The sequence below is a fragment of the Chamaea fasciata genome, unplaced genomic scaffold (assembly GCF_029207755.1).
Source record: "Chamaea fasciata isolate MVZ Bird 193981 ecotype frontalis unplaced genomic scaffold, bChaFas1.0.hap1 SCAF_4, whole genome shotgun sequence".
Classification (NCBI taxonomy): Eukaryota; Metazoa; Chordata; class Aves; order Passeriformes; family Sylviidae; genus Chamaea; species Chamaea fasciata.
Genome location: NW_027094089.1, coordinates 43,331,261 through 43,352,966, shown reverse-complemented (window position 1 = coordinate 43,352,966; position 21,706 = coordinate 43,331,261). Strand labels below are relative to the sequence as shown.

Genomic DNA, 21,706 nt, shown 5'->3' with positions numbered 1-21,706 from the left:
GCATTACCTTTCACCTCACCTGCCTTAAAGAGAGTGTTTTGGACTGCAGAGGTTCTTGTCCCTGTTGAGCCTGGGGTTCTGATGCTGCTTTCATAAATCTCTCCCTCTCAGGCAACCGCAAAAGAAATTTCTGATGAGTCTGTTCAGCAAATGCCTTCCTAACTTCCAGTATAAAAGAGGCAGTACTTGCATTAATTTTTGTCTAGGCCCACGCTAAGGAGTTTTTGCACTGCAGTTTGGGGTTTCATGCTGATCTAGTTGACATAGCTTGGATCAATTTGACCTGCTACTGCAGTTGTTCTCCTTTGATCCAGAGCAGTTTGTAATTTGACCCATTCAGATGACTTTCTTATAATAGTCCTAGCAAGACAAAACCAAATCAACTCCATTTATCTTAATGGGGTTTTTTTCAGACATAAGGCCTTACTGATCTTTTTGTACAGAAGAAAAAGGAATCTGTTTATCTGATGGGCTTTGAAATGCCATCTGGTGTTTAATGTTATTGTGCTCTGTTCTTATAGTGCCTGGGCTGAATCATATCTTAAAAGTTCAACAAGCATTCACGCACAGCCACCATTCAATACGATTGTGTCATTATCAAAGATTTAGATTTATCGAATGAAGCCTGCAAACAAAGCAGATTTTACAGACCCTTCTCCCTAAGGCTCCATTGACAGAAGCCTTCAAGTATGAAACCTGTGTGCCTTACATCTTTAGCTGCCATTCAGAAGCACAACAATCCTCTCTCACTCCCAAAATTATTTTTTGAGACATAATCATAGATGTTAGAGGAACAGGAAAGGCTTTTATTAGGGTTGTGTTAATATCCTAGAGGCTGAGTTTTTCAGATTCTACCTATTTAGATGTAACTAAACTAGATTTCCAAACACTCTGCACCTCTCCTTTTGAAATGATGCTTCAGATGTTTTCAATACTTCTCTATTCATTTAGTATCTCAATGACATTTAAAATAATGCAAGCATGTTTCCTTTTCTTACTGAAGAAGCTTGTATTACGCATAGAAAACCAAAAAACAGCTCTTCCTCTTCCAAAAAGATTGTCCACCAACAGATAACCTGCATATGATAGACAGCTTACCAGCATAAGTATCTTTAAATACTGTCCGCTGCTCCTGCCTTTTTATATATTACTATTATTATTCTCTGAACAGAATCTTGACATCCTTGAAGCCAGCAGCACAATGCCCAGTGACTTCAATAGGGTCAGGATTTCACATTCTGTGCATTTAGTTTTCCACCCTGTTTACTCTGAACTCCATTTTGCATTGCTTTTATTTTTTGAGGGTGTGGGATTTTATCCATGTCTTGTGTCTGTCTTGTGTCTGCTTCTTTCATTTTTTATTCCACTTCACCCATTTTTACTGAAGCGCAATGTGAACCAAACACTTCTTGGATGAACTTGTAACCTGTGATTTCAAAGTTATTTCACATGATAGAAACCCAAAATTCTAATCCCTATTTTTAACAAAAAAATATACTTATCATGTTTCTGTCTTTGTAAACATGGTCTCCTAACACTTATATTTTTCCATGTCAATAGACATAGGTGCATATTACTAATTTTCCTTTAAATTAGAATATAATTTAATTAAACAAATATTTTTTCACATTTAGTTAAATTAATAAACTTACAAATGTTAAAGCTACTTTATATAAATAGTTGTCAATTTTTCCTTTAAAGGTACTTTAATTCCTGATCTTATGCTTAAAGCTTTTAGAAAATCAATGCAGTATTCTGTTTTTATTTAATAATGTTTGGAATGCTTTTGTATGACACACAACTGTGGAGCAGTTTTTGCATGATATTCATGAACTATTTCCCCTGACATGCATTTTTGTTTTTATACCTCAGCGCACAGCTCTGTTTGAGTAAATGATCCACCCTTGACTCATTGTGTATACAGAGAGAAGATCTGCCTTTGATTGTTGTTTTAATAAACTGGAAGTCTGCCAATGTTCTCTGGTAAGAGGGAGAGAGCATTAACGATACCACTGTGAAGCTTGTCCTTGTCTGGTCTTATACTAAATTTAACCCCCGCTGATCCTTTTTTCATACTGAAATGGCTGTTCAGCCTAGTCAAAAAGCACGCAGCAATAACTGCTGCGATTTGAAAGCAAGAAACTTTTACAAGTGCCAGATGTAGCACATTTTAAATTCTTCCTATAGCACTTAGAGGACAGTGATTAATGAATTTGTTATCAATCAAAACCCTTCAGTTGTGTTATCTATCAACATACTTCTCTCTTGCTGCCTGGTGCAGGACAGGATTTATGGTAAAGAAAAACCTGCCATCCATTCACAGTATCTAAATTTATCAACTCCACACATTCATGCAAATATTGTTAAATGATAGATCTGTAGCTGTCTGGAGATTTAAAACAACAAAAACAACGAACTAACCCAAACAGAAAGACGAGAAAAGAGAGAAATTTTGAACTGCCAAAACAGTGATCTAAAAAAATAAATGCAGTTACTTCCTTCCAGCAGCCTGAACAATAGCGTTCTCTTCATGCCACCAGTTTCTTATTAAAACTAAAATATGAAATTGTCAGTGATCAAGATACTTTGTTAGCAATGCTCAGTAATATTTCTGATTGTTTTATTTTATTCTATAGTTCTCTAGAAGTCATCTGCAATATATCTCATAAGGGCCATAGATTTTTATACAGAGAACTCATAATTGCTTTGCTTTGTTCTCTAGCTCTTAAGCTTTCACAGAGAAAACTGCCTGCACCTTGCATAAAGTACACTTCTCTCCATCTGTCAAGAAGGGAATTCTCTGTATGAGAGTAGCAAATGCAGAAAGGGGAAAGGAACATATGGCCTGTCTTAGTCCTCCCACCCCCTCCCCCTGCTACCTTGTGATTGCTCTCTCTCATGCATTTACATTTTTAAATCAATCTGTGTAATGGTTTACCAACCACACAACACTAGCCAGGGATTGCAGACGTGCCAGTTTCTGCCGTGCAGTATATATTGCTTCACGGTTTCATATGTTTGCCCAAAAGGATGGCACCTGCATTATGTCCCCCTGCCTGGTAGGGAAACCATCAGGCTTCTTTCTTTTGTTTCACAGTTAATTTAAACTTTATGCATTAGAGATTTTTGAAATGATGAAACAGGCACAATAGGAGATGTTTTGAGCCCTTATTTTACACATTGCAGCCATGAGGTTTCTGAGGTAAGAACATGTGTTTTTCACGAAAATGCGTTTGTCACTTGCTATTTATCTGTTCAGTTTCCCACTCATGTAAAAAGCTGGCCAGCACATCATGCTATAAGGTCAGATTTACCAAAGATCAACAGCAGTGACTCAGTAAATTTGTCATGTCCCCTTTGCCATGCTGTACTCACATCATAGCCAAGTTATCAACCAACACCCATAAAATTTAGATATTGAATAAACAACTTTCTTTTTTTAAATTTTTTTTTGCTGCACTAAGCACAAACGCAAGCAACAGCTGTCTTCAGAAGGCAAAAATTTATTTGATGTAGTCAAATTCAGTGAAATTATGTCCTCTAGCCTAATTCCAAGCACCCATTGGTACAGATGCTTCAGCCATTTTTATGGCCAGTGTGAGTTCCATATTTGAGGTTCCACAAAATTAAGGATCAGAGTGACCACAAAAAATTTCATGTCTTTTTTTTAAGCTAGTCATTATTTTTGTTAATTAGTAGAATTAAGCAATTATGTTGGTAAAATCTGCTCTCTTTCATGCAGTCTAGAAAGCTTGTGGAAAATTCCAGGTGGGCCACCCAAGGGTGGTTCATTCCTGAATGTGCTGCTCACTGACAAGAAGGAACTGCTGGTGCTTTTTTCTTAAGGAATTTTGGGAGGTAAGGTGATTACTTATTTGTTTCTAAAAAGTACATATTTAAAAGAACTTGGCATATTTGCTTGTAGAAATATTAAATTATTTAGCTATGGCAACAAAGTCTTCAAATATAAGGAATTAATCAAGCATGGAAAGAAAGGGGGAATGGCAATATTAATTGAAGTACCTTTCAATCCTGACCATTCCATGATCTTGAAAAATCTAAAAAACAAAAGCTGAAGCATAGTAACAAGAGATTTTTGTTCTGCCCACCTGTAAATCAATTAGTGAAAGTTGACATACAATGTGCCCTAATGGGTGGAATTAAGTCTAACTAGTCTTGGCTACTTTCTCAAGAGTGTAACATGAACAGTGAAATAACATCCCTAGACATACTTGTTTTGTAAGGTGAAAACTAGAAAAGTTCAGAGAGATGAATTATACTACGATAGCAATATTTTTGTTGAAGTAGATTTATGTACTGTTGCTGTTTTCTCCCATGGTCTGGTGATAGAAGTCACATTCCCTTCCAGTATTCCTCCTCCTCCACTTCTCATACTCTGTCATTTTCAAACACCTCCGTCTTGTTTAAACAATATGGTTCTTAACCCTCGTCTGATGTTGGGAATGTAAGGTTGTTAAAATTACAACTAGAAGGATATGAGGATGTGTATGGATATGTATTCAAAACCATTAACTTTAGAACTATTCACCCAGTTAACTGAGTTGGAAGCTGTTAAACATATCAAATGTTTTGCTCAAAAACTCTGACCAAATTAACAATACTTGACCTAATATATTACAAATTATGCATATAATGCTACTAAATGTTCTTTTGTCAGGGTTATATGATGTCTAAAATGTGAGATCTTTCCTAGTTAGGTGTGTGTCTAGAAGATTAATTTTAAATTGGGTATTTCATTGCGTACATAACAGGTAGGTAAAGAACAGGAAGATAAATTTGAATACCTTTGACTGAACACCACAGGGTGTTTAGCAACTAATCTGGAAAACATAGCTCCTTGGCTTCCATGGTGCCTCATGGGGGAATGTTGTGGGTTGTTTTGTGAGAGGGAAATGAGGTTTGCTGCTAAACAAAGCTGTTATTCCAGGACCTTGAGGATGTGGAGCATCAGGAATTGTTCTGAAATTGTTAAGGAGGCAGGTGAATTTTCTTTCCAAGTACCTTTCCTGTCATATCTCCCTCGACTTCAAAAGAACAACCTTTTGAGCCTGTTGCAGAAGTGATATGATGTCACAAGATGCCTGAGTTTAGACCCTGAACATTACAAAGGGCAGGATGAAAATTCAAAAATCCAATAACATGGTCAGGAGACCCAAAGGAAAAAAAACTTCCTCCCTTCTAAGAAGGAATCAATAAAATATCTAAACTACAAAAAAGAGATGAAGGTTGCTTTTCATCATACATTAGCTAAAATAGGTTCTGCTTTATTCAAAGTTTCATACATGTGACTTCCATTTTTATCCAGCATATATTTTTAATTTAACACGAAAAAGCAAGGGAAAATAGAGAATAATTCATTTTGAAGAGCAGATTTTGTGAATATTTTACTTTGCAAATAGAAAGAAAGCTCAATAACAGATTGTAAACTGCTTTTCAAAAGCCAGTAAGGCCACAGTTTATACACACAACCAAAATATTTCACACTGTAAGCAATAAGGAGGTCCTGAAGACCATCAAAAACAAGTAATCCAAGTGATACAGCAACAAGAAAAGGTGGGTGCTGTGCTGAACCTCAAATACATCAACAGGAAGGGATTCATTGTGGCTGTGAATGTCAAAGGCAGTCACCATAAGATGGTGTAGTTCAAGATCCTCAGAAGAGGGAATATTAAAGGTCAAAACATTCAAGGTCAGCTTAAATGGTTCTAGTTGAAGACATCCCTGTTCACTGGAGGAGGTTTGGATTAGGTGTCCTTTGAGGTCCCTTCCTACCTCAATCATTCTGGCATTCGATTCCATGGCAGGCCAGTAGAGACAGGCTGCTTTTGGCCATGCCCAATGTCAGAATAAGAAGCATGGGCATAAAATCAAACACATGAGGTTTCCCCCGGACATCACAAAACACTTTTTCACTCTTTAGGTGACCAAGTAAGGAAGGAGACTACTGTCCTGGGTTGTAGTATAGGATGTGCACAAAGTATTCTATCACCATCTTCATGAACTGTTGAATCCAGCTGGGGCAGTGTTTTCCCAGACCCCCTCCCTCTGGGCCATTATCTTCTGTTAATGGCCCATCAAATGCCTTGCCCATGACTCATAGATAACTCCCTCCGGGAGTTATCTCTGTTTAATGGGCCATCAAAGACCCCCTGCATGACTCATCATCCCATTGTGAGATGCTCCACCCAGGGGGAGGAACCAAGCATTCTCACCTGGATATAATCTGGGATTTGGGACAGTACAAGCAGCCCTTACCCACTGGATCCCCAGAGGACCAGAGCTACCAGACCTGTCTATGGGATCATTGCTTCAGGAAGACCACCTCATCTAGACTGCTTCCATCACCCTGCTCAGGTTGAATTCTGACTGTGTCAGTGGTCTTTTTTATTATTGCATCTATTTTATTTTACTTTCTTTCCTTTCTTCCTATTAAACTGTATTTCTGACTTGGAGCCTCTCATTTGTTTTGCTTTCAAACCACTACAACTGCCCAGAGAAGTTATAGGGTCCCTGTTCTTAGAGATATTCAAAAGTTACCTGATATGGTCCTGGGCAACTGGCTCTAGGTAGCCCTGCTTGAGTGGGAAGATTTGATCAAATGACCTTCAGGGTTCCCTCCCAACTCGAAACATTCTATAATTCCATAAATGCAGCAGCTGTAATTATTTCTTTTTTTTTTTTTCAGAAGATTACTTATTTGCACATTAGTAAAGCTAACTTAATAGAAATAGATTGCTGTTGTCATTTACAAGTGACATATGGCTGTAATTTTGCAAGCAGGTATGGCAATTTTGCTCCATGTGTGTGTGCAGCAAGCAGCAAAGATGCAATCAAACATGGTACGAGAAAGACTTTTCCATTTATGGGTTGCTATTTATACTGAGCTATTTCCAAATTCTAAAGTCAAGCTTAATATGTAAGATATTTTAAATAATTGATAATGTACTTAAATAATTAATCACTGGAAAGATACTTTTTCAAAGAGAGGGTGCATTTATTTACATTCCACAGTGCCTGAGAAAAGATGGTGGTTGCCTTTGAATTACTAGAGTAATTGTCTCTGATGACATGCAGAGAAGCTTCACAAAAGCTAATAGCATTAAAAGATGCCTCCTGCTGATTTAGTGTAAGTGAATAACATGGATCACCATGTCAGAGTTAAAATATATATATTAGGGCATAGCTACTACAGATGCACCTCTCCTCTTAGTCCACTGATGGAGCAAAGAATTAGACTTTGGGGAGGTGGAAGAATGAAAGTCTCACTTTACTCGTTCCAATCCTCAGCTTGGAAACTCTCATGCTCATAAATGATTTTCCTATTTTGAAAGTGCTGAAGTTGATGGCAAAGCGCTCTCCAGGGGGAGCTTACAGCTGTGATGGTGTTTGGGTTGCTCTGGGTTCCCTGGGGAGATGTAGCTGGGTACTCAGTGTTGGTGCCCAGATGAAAACAAAAAATGGAATTTCACTTTGCATGTAGGAAGACTTGAATCCTGAAATCTGATTTCTCAGCAGGTATCCTCTGCTTTTTCAAAAGGACAAATATGTTCAGAATGTTTTAAGGCATAAGGGTTTGTGATAAGAGATTTGTTCTCCTATACAATGCTTGCCACAGCACAGTGAAAACAATGCCTTTTAAAATCCATCCTACACTAGTCATTTATGCGTTTATTTCTTCCACCCAAATGAATGCATCTGATAAACTACCACATTCACTATAACTGAAGTAAAGATTGTCTTCAAATTCCTATTTCATTCAAGAAAATAAGGAAATAGAAGAGCTGTGCAGGCAGCTTTTGTTAAGTCAGATGTTTGTGACTCTGTCGCATATACAAGTTTTTATTGATACTCCACCATGGGATGAATTAATGCAGTCTGCGTGTAAAGCAACATTAAGCTCAGAAATAAGTTTCCCCAGCTCAGGGCATGCATGTGTTAAGCACCCAAACCTTTTGATTACTTACTGATTCCCTAGACATCTTTTGAAGTTAACAGCACACCAAAATGTTTTTCATTTCACCCATGATATGTGAAAACATAGAAATATTCTCCTTTAGGCTAATTTTTATTCTGCTTTGCCAGTTTATTTCTGGGGATTTTGGAGTTAATAGTCTACTTCCCTTATTGTTGTATTTTCAGAGATAGATTAATTCACATAAATAAAAGACCTTGCTGACTTATTTTTACACGAAATCCAAAAGTCACATGCACAAAAATGTTTATGCAAAACAAAAGTACTGGAGATTGTTATTGTGCCATGCATTCAATTCCTATTTTAGTGATGATTCTCTTCTATCACAAACTCTTATGGGGAATTTTCATTGAGAAATGGTTTAAAATTCTAAGAAAGTATCTATTTTTTCCCTATAGTAAAGCTTGGCAGGATTAAGACTTTTTTATTTTATACTTTCTAGCAGGATTCTAAAATATTTTCTGTTTATACCAGCTATTCACTCAGCCACAACAGCAGGGAATTCACATACGAGCTTGCATTAATTACTTTGGACTACGTTGGTTCTGAGTTTTGTTCACTGTGTGGTTCACGATATGTTGGCAATAACATCCAGCAAGATGAGTCATAAGTACAGATTCATGGAAAATAACAAGTAAAGCTACATTCTTAATCTAAAACCAAAATTAACCCAAACAATACCCAAAGTACAACCCCAACCAAAAAGAATATAATGGGGTTATATGGAATTCAATTGTTTCAGATGTCTGTGTTGCTCTTCTGATGCTGAATGGCAGCTCTATCCTCAAGAGACATCAATCCAGTACTCCCAAAAAGTTTCGAACATAATCCTATCTTCTGGAAATTTCTTTTACTATATTTCCCATAATTTGAAATACCCATTTCTGCATAATGGATATGTGCTTGTGATTTACTGTAGACTTAAAGATACAGTTGTATTGTGTAGGGAGTACACTATCAGTTGTTTTAGCATCAGGCATGTTTCAAATAAATATATGATTTGCTGTCTTTTATGTGTTTTACAAGCAAGCTGAAGATGACTGCTTAAAAAGAATGATCAGTGCATTTTTCGTCTTAAATCAGCTGGATTCCTTACAATGACAATAATGTCTGTGTTGAAGGTGTTGGACCTTGACTGTTGACCTGATACGAGGATAATAGGTATGTTTTTAATCATCACTTGTCTTCTCCAGATGAATAGACTCTAAACGGATGTGTCAACATTATGTGAGATAAGGACAGAATTGACTCTATCTTCCTTTGTAGTCTTACACTCGTAACAAATAAACCACCTGATTTTGTCATATTTTAGGCAGTAACTGTCTATTCTTTGTGCATGCAAAGTACAAATTCAAATGTACTTCTGTCTATTAGAACAATTACAGTGGGAACTTGGAAGCCTGCTAAATTCCTGGTAATTGGGAAAGGAGGGGACCCTTCTCAAACTCAGATGGGTGATGAAAGGTAACTTCCATGCCCTTTACCTATAAATATTTATGAAATGGTCTCACAAGGAGAGGTGAGAGTGGGGGGAGGAAAAGGTCTTCATATTTTATGTGAATTATTTTGAAGCTTGAAGAGGGTAGCACTGTTATGCCATATCCCAGCACTCAGGGCCTTCTTGAAAACAAAATTAGGATGCAACACACAATTTCTGCAGGGCTCTGTTGGATGCAATTCACAACAGTCTATAAACACCCTATAAATCCTCCCATTAAAGCCAGCTGGGATGTATTAGAACAGCAGTTCTGAATGAGAATTCACGTTCAATAAGGATAAAAGAGGAATTGCTGGGATTGTCTATAGGGTGTGCCAACAAAAACCTAAACTGGTATGAAACCTCTTCACCCTATCTCTTTTCCATTTTACATCTCAAGAATACTGAAGTACTGAAAAATGGGTTGTATAAAACAAAATAAAAAGGGGTGGCAAGGGGAAAAAAACCCCAAAGAATAAAATAGAAAGGGTGATGCAGAAAAAAAGTGCTCTGGACAATCTATCCTTATTCTGTATTTTCTTGTCTAAACTTATGCAATGCCACAATATATTACAGCAAGTGAATTTGCATAAACATAGATATTGTTTGTAAAGGCATGTCCCTATAAAACAAATAAATTCAAATTGTTATTAGTTACTTCTAGATCAAAAATTTAGACCTTTTTGTGATTTTCAATTGTGTAAAATGCAGTTGTAAGGAGATCAGTTTTGTCAACGTGCATTTATGGACAAATTTAAATCTGGTTTACTGAACCTCTGAGGTCTACACATTTCAGCAGATGATCCCTTGTGTGACATTTTTCCCAGGAGAGTCCGTGTGCATTCTACTATAGTGTATAGTATCAAATGAACAACTGCTTTCATGGCTGAGTAAGTACTTTCTAAAAAGAAAGACTGCTTTTCTCACAGATCTGATCTATGTTTCTGAAATATGACACTACTATCAATTTCAGAGCAGAGAAAAACCCACAGAAGCACACAAACTCAAACATGATAAATAGATGTTAATCCTAATCCTATTCCAAATCAGTAAAGCATTTCTGACCTGCAGTTGAACTGAGATTTTCAGTTGAGGCAGAAAACCCCATTTTCTTGTTTCTATTATTCTCTCCTAGAGACAGACTGATTAGAAGAGGTTTTCTACCACTCATGACAACCTGTGACTGAGAAACACAGGATACAAATCCGTAAAGTTCGAGTGGAAATTTCAATGCCATGTGGTGCTTTTTGGAAAGTAGAGAGGATGTGTTTGGAGAGGTAAAGTATAGCAATTAATGTCAATCAACAGTTCTGCCATAACAAGGAGAGAGGTGTTACAGAACCTCTTCACTCTGCAGGTGATGACCTTGGGGTGTTTCCAGAACCTCTTCACCTCTTCACAAGGTAACATATATATATATATATATATATATATATATATATATATATATATATATATATATATATATATATAATGTGTGTATATGAAAAGCTTGTCCTGACACACATTCTGACAAATTTCCCAGGTAAAGGAGGTTCCAACTATTAAAAAAAAAAAAAAAAAAAAAAAAAGGTAACTATGCTAGCAATTAAAAAAACCCCAAAGAGTAACTACCAGTGATGTGAAGAGATGTGTGGTGGAGTTTTTTTCCAAATTCATTGTTGCCTTTTATCTCTGGACATAGCTACATTTCTGAAGAAATCTCCAGATTCACAGAAGAGGGTGTTCTTAAACTGCTACAGGCACACCACCTCTAAAACAACTGCAGGTTTGTGAAGGTGGAAATACGGGTGGGGCTGTGGATGCCCCGTTGTGACTGAAATAGCCAAGCAGATTGTCTCCAGTTACACAGGGAACAGGTCTGCTGATTGGTGAGGGGAAGCACAGCCCAGAGCAAACTGAAAAGAAGGAAAGAAAAAATTGCCATCTGGAGACTGAGCAGCCTATCAGATAAGTGGAGAGTTACTGAGAAGTATGGAGAGCCCTTGTAAAATTACCCCACTTGGAAATCAGACTGAATAGCTAAATTCTACCTTGTTCCTGTTCAGACATGCTTAGCAGTTAGTGGTTTTAGAGATCTACAAAAGGCTTGTTTCTTTTGTTCTTGGTTTGTTCCTTATATTTAAACCAAACAATATGTAGCTTTGAAAAAGTTGATTAATCACAGCTGTTAAATACCATCCATTGAAGAAAGAAATACACCAAGGAACAGCTGAATAGTAAATTTCAAGGGAGAGCCTGACAAAATGGTACTCAGAAAGATCAACAAGGGTCAGAGATGTAGCTGGGGCAGCTGGTGAGCAGCTAAAGCTTTTCAGAAGGACTTAGACTAAAACAAGAGCTCTGGCTGGTAAAAAAAAATCCCAAATAATTTTCATTTCCCATAGTTACAGATCATGTTTCATCCTTCTTTTATTTCTTTTTTTTTTTCTTTAAGTGACAGAAAATTGTGCATTTTTGAGCTGTGCATCTAGCTGACTATGTGAAAGATGCCTAACCATATCCCTTCTAAAATTCAGGCAGAGGCTAAGTGGGGAAGACTCAGAATGCACCCCAAAGTGAATCATTAACTCCACCTTGTTGTAAAAAGTCTGCTGTAAACACTAAATCTTTTCCAGAGCTGAAGATGCTACACAGAGACAGTTTTGCTAAGGCAGTTAGTTCTTGGAACCAGTTTTTAGTACTTCCTATTTTCTGAAAAAAGTTTCACCAACAGTTTTCATCTCGGCCAAGCAATGAATTCCACCAAGGAGCAGTTCTTTGAAGAGGACAAACTGTTTCCCTAGGAAGTTCCGTGGGCAGAGGGGAAGATCCTTATTTCTTTCAGAACTAATGTAAATCTGATTTTGATGTGTGTGTGAATATGCAGATTCCAAAAGTTTGCCCTTTCTGTGAGATTGAAAATAAGCTCCTTTGTTTTGAAATCTATTTATGGTTCCTACATAAATTATATGAAGCCTCTTTACTTATAGATGACTTATAGTTATGTGCTGTAAATTGCATTTCTGTGATGATAAAGCAAGTTTGCAGCTATTGGTGTGCTGCAGAAAAGCTTTTTTATTTTAAAAAGAACCCTAAAATTGTAAATGTTCTGGATTGACTTCAGCTTTTTTATCTTTGATTTATTTGGAGAATGAAGTAATGAACTATGAGCCTTTTAGCTAACTCTAATTTTACCAGAAATTATTCTGTCCATCATAAATTAGTGTTGTTGTACATTAGGCACAAATACAACTCTATCTATTTCAGCCCATTTTATTGTTATCCTTCAAAACAAACGAAAACAAGATTGAGAATTTCTAGTTTTTGCCCACTGCTCCTTCAGTCAATTTTGCTTTTCTTGTTGTCCACAATGCTTGCTCTCAAATCAGCAATTGTGTTGATTTATTGACAAACCCCAGTTTACAGTAAATGTCATCCTAGAGTAACATTATCTGAAGCACAGGTACTGAGTGACTTGAGTAGGAGTTGCCACAACGGATTATTCATACCATAATTTCCAAGACCTGCATGCATCTGAAAAGGACCAAACCAACAAGGAAGATTTTAATTTTTTTTCTGGATATTTATCAGCTATCATCTAGGCTCAAAAGAAGGAAATTAGAAAGGTTAGTGACACCATAAATTAATATTTTACTTCACAGAATGCATTCAGGATCAGACAAGCACAAAGATGATCTTCACAATTTTTCTTTTTAACCTGTATTCTATCCAAATCTGTCTTTACACATGGTTGTGCCACTTCATTATGCTATCTTTGCTTGATACTTGAAACATCTAGTGTGGATTAGGTTCTGCTTCTGCCTGAGTCAAAATAGTCATACCAACTCAAATCTGCCTAAGCTTCAAATTTCCATGTATTATTTTCAAATATTGATACATTTATACTCCCTTGCAAACAAGGAAGTAAAAGAATTCCTTAATCCTTAGCACAAGTGATTCCTTTTCTTTATCACAACAAAAAAGTCTTATGCCTAAAAACTGGATTTTTTGCTCCTCAGATGTTTCTTGACTGTTTTCAGCTACAGATCCATAAGAGAAAGCAGCATGATTTGTTTTGTAAACCAAGCAACCTTTCTTCTAAGCATAGTAGTTATACGAGAGGAATTTTAAACAAAAGCATTTCCAGCAGCTAGATAAGCAAGTGTCTTCCTGAGAAAGATGGAAGGCTAATGGTAATTCTTCTGCCAGAAAGCATTGGAAAATAAGAGCTGTCATCTAGAAAATGACAAAGCCATTTCTAGTCCCCGTAGACTAGCACTCTGTCTTTCACTGAACAAATATGCTGTTAAAGGTGTTGGCCTGCAAACCAAACACAGAAAAATGTCACACTAGTATCACAGTGGAACTATTAATCTGTGTTTCAAATGTATTATAATTGCTAAATTGTTTACATTAGGAGTGAGCCCTCCCAGAAGCTCTCTTCTTAAAGAGATAGACAAAACATGAAATTGCTATAAACAAAATGCTTCTTTTCCAAGGAGCTTGTGAACAAAAGCATTATAAGGTGGGGGAGGGAGGGTGTTGAAGAATCTTGACCGATGTTGATTAGATCAGTCGCAGAACCAGAGATAAGGCATAAATTTCTCCAGTTCCCCATTTAGTGACCTGTTCACTTGACCACAAAGGCTGGTAAGTGATGACAAACACATGCAAAACTGTTTGACATATCCTCTCTATTTCCTCTGAATCCATCTCTGGTACAGCTTTTTACCACTGAAAATCTGTATGCTTCTGACTGGGTAAGATTTTACCACTGCCCTTCTAACAGTACTTTTTTCCCTCTCTCATTTACGTGTTAAACTGGTTATTAAACAGAATGTTGTATGTAGCCAGTCTAAGAGATTAGCTACCTATGTTGCATTGTTTTTTTAAGTGGTTCCCCTGCTCCTTCCTCCCGTATTTTGGTCAAAAATATAGTTTCTATCTGATTACAGCTGGCCTCTACTCAACCTTTTGTACAGGCCTGATTTAGATTTTCCAGTTCAGTCACAGCAGGAAAGATAAACCCTGAACCACATGATGATGCTGGCAGTGTCAGACAGTGGAAATGAAGTCTCCAGGGGCTACCAATTGACATTTCAACACTTTGCCTGCCAAAGAACAGACTTGCACACATTTTAAAAAAAGTTACAGAGCAGAGAAAAAAAAAAAAACCAACCCACTGTTAAAAGTCTTGAAAGTTGAAAGCACATGTATGTGTCTTTACATAACAGATGGATACTGACCTTAGATACTTCCTGCCCTCCAAAAGTACACCACTCTAAGTTCCTAGGAGTTTTAAGTAACTCAGATGTGCTTTAAGTGGAGAGTTATATTTAAATAGGGAGAATTATTGTTTTGTTGTTTTGGGGTTGTTTTTTTTTTTTTTTTCTGGTAGGAATTACCAGGATTCAGAGCTTCCTTACAAATGTAATCTACAGTGAGGTTTATAATGCTGTAGGCTTATATTTTTTTCCACATTATACTTGATTTACCACCACAGATTGATGACCTCAGCTCTAATTCTCAACAAGCAGCAAACAAGAATCTTCCTGAATGTTTTTGACAGAGAGAAACTTCTTCTCATCTGTCCCCTGCATTTTAATTTTTCTTCAACTTTTAAGTTACATTTCTTTTTTTTTCCAATTAGAAACAAAAAACCAAAGTGTGAGAAAGCAGAAGAGCATATTCAAATCATACTAAAACGTCTGTGATTTCTCCCACCCCCTTTTCTCTTTCTTCTTTCTTTTCAATGACATTTCCTATGATGAGCGCTCAGAAAGAATAACTATTGCCTCTCTTGTCAGTTTTGTTTTGTCAGCTCTGAATGCTGGGTCTTGCTTTGCCATTTTCAAGGTCTCTCTCAATCCCTTGAACACAGCTGGTGCTTCAATCAAGAGCTCACACCATGAAGAAGCTGGCAGTTGATCCCCAACCAACTATGTGGAAGATATATAATATATTTCACAGTACACAGTGGAATACCCTTTTCATTTCATCATTGAGAGAGTCTGCTTCACTCAGGAGTTCTCCTATACAAAAATATTAATAATGTCCCATTCTCCTCAGGGATGTGAACATTTGAGGGTTGAATTTCAGTGACCCCTGCTTGTCAGGTCGATGTGACTTTAATAAATTCAGTAAAGGAAGCCCTTTTGAGCCTCACTTTATGGTTTTGTTAACTCCACATTTGAAAGTGGATTTTTTTAATCACCTCTTGGAAGAATTTGTGGAAATTGAAGGCTGTGAAGAAAGCCTGTGGTTACCCAAACACCACATAATTGCAAAATTGAACTTGTGCTATAGAAGTAATGCTAAAAGAAATTAATAATCTCTACTTTGTTTTTATTAATTATATTTCAATTATCAAAAACACAACAGAAAACTCTTTCTTCTGCTTTTGTTAATTGTTTACTCTTTAGTGCATTAGTTGATGCAGTTAGAAATTGTCACAGACAATCCCCACTAGTTAAAGAAAGGACTGGACTGTAACGTAAGTGCAAAACTAGGAATGTTGTGAGAATTTTTTTGCACCAAATCATTCCTTCAGATGGTAAAAATTGGCTGCCAGTGAAACATGATGAGGAGGACTCACAGCAAGCAGGGCTTTTGCACAAGGGGCTCCTGAAACAGTGCGATTTTGCAAACCATTGTTTTGATTGTGGAAGAAGGGATTGCAAAGGCCAGTGTGTGCACAGGAAACCTGACAACAGGTCTCTCTATTTCTAAGATAGAGACGATCTCTGTGTTACCCCTACTTGCTGTGTTAGTCTAGTCCTGCAAAACACGTGATTCTCTGAGATGACTGAGAGTCTTTAGTTCCTATTAGCCTCGTTGAACCTTTGCACTCAAGCAAGAGAATTCATTCAGCTCTGTTTTCTACTCATGCAGTGAGTTAAAGGAGTTCCATGAAGCACTTTCTTGATTTACACGTACAATCAAAAGTGATGTGCTAATTAACATATTTGCTTGTAAAATGTGCACACTTTAAAGTAAGTTGGAATATGTTAGAAATGCTCCTAAAAGAGAAACATTCACACTCTTTTTACATAGGGTATAAGTATACATTGTTATAATTCTTTATTTTAGGATAGGGGAAAACAAAGATACTGGGAGCTCCCAGAAATTAAAAGAATATATTGAAAAGAAAAAAATCCATCTAAGTGTGAAAAATCTGAAGCCTTTTTAGGAATGAGTTTGGGGAACACTGCATTTTTGCTTCAAACACAGAAAACCTGCCAGATGGGGTCCATTTTCTGCAATGTCCAAAGTCAGTGAAATGCACAATATTTACAGAAAACAGGTTACTTTAGTGGTTTGGTGTGCTTGTAGGACACTTTTTTCTTCTTCTTAATTTTTTATATTTTCTCAGTTTCTCCACTCCTTTGTTCCCTTGCATGAAATGACAACTGTGGCTAGTTTAGCAAGTTAGGATGTCTGTGGGTTTCCTTTACTACAAAGGAGACATGCCACTGTTAGCAACTGATCTAAAAACAGGCGCGCTGGCTTGATAGTCAAAAGCTGTTCAAGCTATCCTTGGGCTTTTCTCTTTCTTCTTCGGTTCTTCAGAATAATCCTACCTTGTCTGGGGAAAGGCTTCTCTCCTTATCTTAACACCCTGATGCTCATGGCAAACAATTTGCTTTTCTCTCAGACAATTCAAATTTTAAATTTTCCCAATACTAGTTCCAAATATTAGTTCAACATTAGGTGAAGCATTCTGCACACATGTTACAAAGGCTTAAAATCAGCACTCTAGACAACATTTGTAAAGGTAAGATGCACTATCACGATAGTGAGATTTGGTCAGTCTGGGAATGCTTTCAATAAAGCTAATGAATTGACATGAATAATTTTGCTATTACTTGACCTCAGGGAAGACAGTTCCCATTTTAATTTCTCTAATTTTATTTTGAACATAACAATTCACCCTGTGTATTCAGTTATCTGTTTAATTAATGCAGAAAATATACACTATGTATATTTAAACACTTTGTTGTGTTTGCATAAAACAAATATTTTGGTTGTTACAGAAATTTCTGGTGAATCATAATAATTAAGATAAATGTTCCCCTTTTTCTAATTTTGTACACAGAGCTGACACAAATGGAAAATTCTGAGTTGGAATTGCTGATGCATCATTTTCAGGCATTTTTAAACAGTCAATAGCTGAAACCCCTTATCTTAAAAATAATAGCTTTCCTAAGAATTTAATTAGGTCACCTACAGGGGTTATCTTTGGCACTCTGAAATTAGCTTTGTTGCAGACACTTGGGACAACAATTAGGACCCATCTTATTAGCGCTGAAGGTTAAAACTCCAGTACCGTCTCATATCAAGACATAATCTTCCATGCTTCACAGCTTTAGTTCTCACAATGAGTTGCACTGGAAACAGTAGAGGGGGGAAGTGAAAAGGGCAGACCTGAAACAGCTAAATAAATGTTCAGTACCTACAGACTTTTTATTCCAATGAACCTAATAAATATGACTCAGAAGAAGAAACAAGGCTGGCAGGAATTGGTAGGCTGCAGTTAGATCCAGCAAATTATCTTAATCTAATTCCTAAAATTCTATTCAAAGAATATAAATATGTGATATTGAAGTACCTCCTTTTTGGTGTGGTTTTTTTTGGTTTTTGGGGTTTGTTTGTTTTGAGGGGTTGTTTGGGGTTTTTGTTTTGTTTTGTTTTTGTGGAGGAATGTTAACTATAAATTGCATTTAGAATCCTTGTGGTAATTAGATATGTTTGCTCAGAATTAAATGGTTTCATTTTCATTTTGGTTGGGAAATACCATGCTTTGACAGCTGTACTTACATTAAGCATAAATGTCATGACAATGAGTTTGTACTCACTTGATAACTATGGAAAAAATTCATATCTCATAATGCCTACTTTAAAATTCACACTATATTAAGCAGTTGTTGAACATGGCCTCTTTCTAGATTTAACATAATCAATTATTCGTAAAGATATTTACTTCAGGGAAATAACTATTTTATGAATCTGCATTTTTCTGTGGTAAAAGGAAGTTGTATCTTGCTTGCTGGCTATGCTCAGCCTTTTTGTAGGAAGCCTTCCCATGTGCATTGTGCAATAACAAGTAAAATGCTGCCTCTTTTTTTTTTTTTTTTTTTTTTTTTTTTTTTAAGTTACACCAGCTGTGTGGTTCTCAATATAAATAGGGACTGCTTGCAGCAAATCACAGATGTTTTATACACTGGCAAAATGGGCAGGAAGCAGTCACTATAGGAAAAGCAGAGGCAGTGAGGAGGACAAAGGAGGAACTTAGCTTTACATTTTTTTTTGTTTTGCATTTTCTTACTCAGCAGTGATCAGGTACTTTGCTGCTGTTAGTTTTGAGTTAAAAACACATGCAGAATGACTGCTGTTATACTCTTCATGAAATCTAGACAATCAGCAATTGTGAGAAGCAGGCAATGCTTGTTTGGTTTTCTTTTTAATCTATAAATACAAAATACAATAATACAATGAAATTTGCTTATTTCTAATTTTTTTGTGGTTCTTAAATCTGTCTTCATACAGTTTTATCTGATTTTATTATATATGTGTAGAATTTAAAAACACAGCAGGCTGTGGAAATTTATTTCGAAGGCAACTAACAGACCTGTTGAGAAGAGAAAATATTTTGTGAGATGCCTTTTCAGACGCTATATTGCTTTTATTTTGTGTAAAACCTCTTCTCCCTAGTCTCTCCATGTTCTTCCATACAAATACAGTATATTTCCGCTTTGGATAGCTCCATGACTAGAAGGAGAAAGAAAGCTTGAATTGAAAAAAGGGGATTTAAAAAACTTTGTCATTTATGATGCACTGAAACCTGAAGACATCTTCTGGTACTGTAGGACATAACTTCTCATCAAATAATTTTTCCATTGATCGTAGGATCTTACTAGTTTTATTAACTTTGTTGAGGAATTCCAGAGACTGATAACTATTAATAGAAAACCAAATACAACAGAAATAGCACATAAAACCAGCTTTATTTGTAGGTGGGTTGTGTTTCTTATGAGGTGCTGCTTATTTTACTTCGTGTTCTAAACATTGCATTGTCTTTCAATATTACTGAACCATAAATTCTCAGAGTCTTTACAGAGCCCTTGTCCTATTGACATGGGGATCCTTGGTCAAGCCATCAGAACACATTCCAAGCACAGATACTGTCTCAGCCTCGTTGTCAGGATGCACACCAGAAGGCTGTGAGTACAAGGCTGTGGCTGTAACCACCTCACAGCAATGACCTCGTGGATAGGTCTGGAGGATCATTGCCTTTGGGATGACTGTTTCAGTAAATTTGTACCAGGAATGTCTTGGGACTGCACAAATCACTCTTCACTTGGGAACAGCTGAAGAGCAAATACAAACTTCAGAATGGTTTAAGGACATGGACATATGATCAGGTTATCTCAGGGTTAGTAAAGAAAAAATTCCAGAAGTACCTAATTTCAGGTTCCCAAAGACTAAAGACGTGGGAGATGGGTTTACTTCAGTTTTTTTCCCCTACACTGTTTTCCATTTACGATTTTGTAACTCTTCTCTGATTGTTCTATATTCCTATGGCTAAGATTAAGAAAGTGTTTTGCCTTAAGAAGGCCCTGAGGCAATATGCGCTTTTCTTTTCCTTTGTCATGTCATACATCAAACTATAATGTGTCTGCTTGGCAGGCAGGACTGTTGCATTGTGAAAGGTAAGAGCATCATGGCGGGATAAAATTAAACAATTTATGGCAAAAGGAAAAGGGGAAAAAATGGAAAATATGGAAAAGGATTGCCACTGTTTTTGACTTTCAGCATGGTTTCCCACAGTTAGACATATTTGACTACTTATGCCAGAGGACTGCTCACCAGGAAATCTAATACCTAATATGTTGTAGCTGTGTGTAATGCTGTCTTTCTCAGATTTTTCTTAATCCAGATTAGAATAATCTGCATTGCTGATTTTGTTCGAGGCAGAATTGGGAACTGGATGCTTTGTATAGCAGTAGATAACTATCTTCTGCAGGCTGATCTAATTGACTGGCTGGTTATAGGGGTTTCTGACAGCTGTGGCAAAATGAGTTCCTTTTTTCTGAAATGAGCAGCTTGAAAGAACAAATCTGTGTAATGACCACTCAAGGGTCTTCCCCAATCTACCAGGTGAGATGTGGCTTCCCTTCTCCAGGACCAGTTAACAATGCCCTTCCTATCACACCATTCATTCCCTTCCACCAGCAATGTATCTGTGCATGCAATATCTATAGGTGTAATTTCCTAAGAATGAAGATTTCTACTAAGCATGAAGCAAAAACAAATATCTCTGTGAAGCAAATCTCCACCATCGTATTATACAGTATATTTACCTTTCACACTGTCTGGTTTCTCCCTTCTCAGAATTCTCCCTGGTTTTCTTCAGCAGAAAACAAATCCTATTTCATTAAGTTTCTGAGATCTGAGGTAGTACACAATTCTCTGTATTTGGACAAAGTACTGAAAACACAAGGGCAAAATCAGAAAGCACTTTGCTCCAAGTAGCTGAGACAATGGCATTGAAAAATTCTTCTGGGAAAGAGGTTTCAGGGAATAAATGAAAATGTGACGTCTTCAACCACTTTCAATAGAGTACTCTCATAAAAAAAAAATTACTGACTGTGCCTGTACAACTTGCTACATTTCCAAGAATACACACTCAAACCAGTCAAAAGCTCTTCTGTAAGGTTAAGGAGGCAGATGACTGTCTTCTTACTGACTTGCAAAACTCTGGCATTTAAAAACACATGTAATAAAAAAATAAAACTTCTTAAGCCTCAACAGCATATCTGTCAATATTTACCCATTTGAGCAGTCAGTCTGGTTTCAGGTAAATAAAGGAGAGGGAGTAATAATACCATTTTGAATGAAGAGTCCTAAAATGAAGAGGCCTTAAATTTGTACAGACTATTCTAAATCTTTTGCCTCATACAGAGGATGCATGTCTTTGTCCTATTCTTTAAAACTGCTAACCCCGGGTAGGGAGTCCATAAACTGTATATCAGAAATATTGAATTATGCTTTGTTCGAGACTGTAATTTTATTTTTTTTTTTTTTGATGTTGCAGCTGAGGGGTTTTTCTCTTGAATACCCTTTCTATGCCCCTTTTTTCTGTAGTATGACTTGCCAATATGTTTCAACATTACATAGGAATTTTAAATATACTTTGTAAAAGATTTTCATTCTTGTCAATTTTAAGTGAGAATGAGCTGGTTTTTCTGTGCTAA

At 36.7% G+C, this 21,706-nt stretch overlaps 1 long non-coding RNA gene across 1 annotated transcript in view; it reads left to right on the top strand.

The window, feature by feature from the left end:
• LOC136288889 (uncharacterized) overlaps positions 1 to 15,688 on the top strand; it is a 45,679-nt gene extending 29,991 nt beyond the window's left edge. The window contains exons 2-7 of the long non-coding RNA XR_010720630.1: positions 1,873 to 1,983; positions 3,743 to 3,858; positions 9,020 to 9,154; positions 10,606 to 10,747; positions 10,828 to 10,873; positions 15,260 to 15,688. This is a non-coding gene — a long non-coding RNA (uncharacterized lncRNA). The remainder of the gene's footprint in view (positions 1 to 1,872; positions 1,984 to 3,742; positions 3,859 to 9,019; positions 9,155 to 10,605; positions 10,748 to 10,827; positions 10,874 to 15,259) is intronic.
• Positions 15,689 to 21,706: the final 6,018 nt, after the last annotated feature.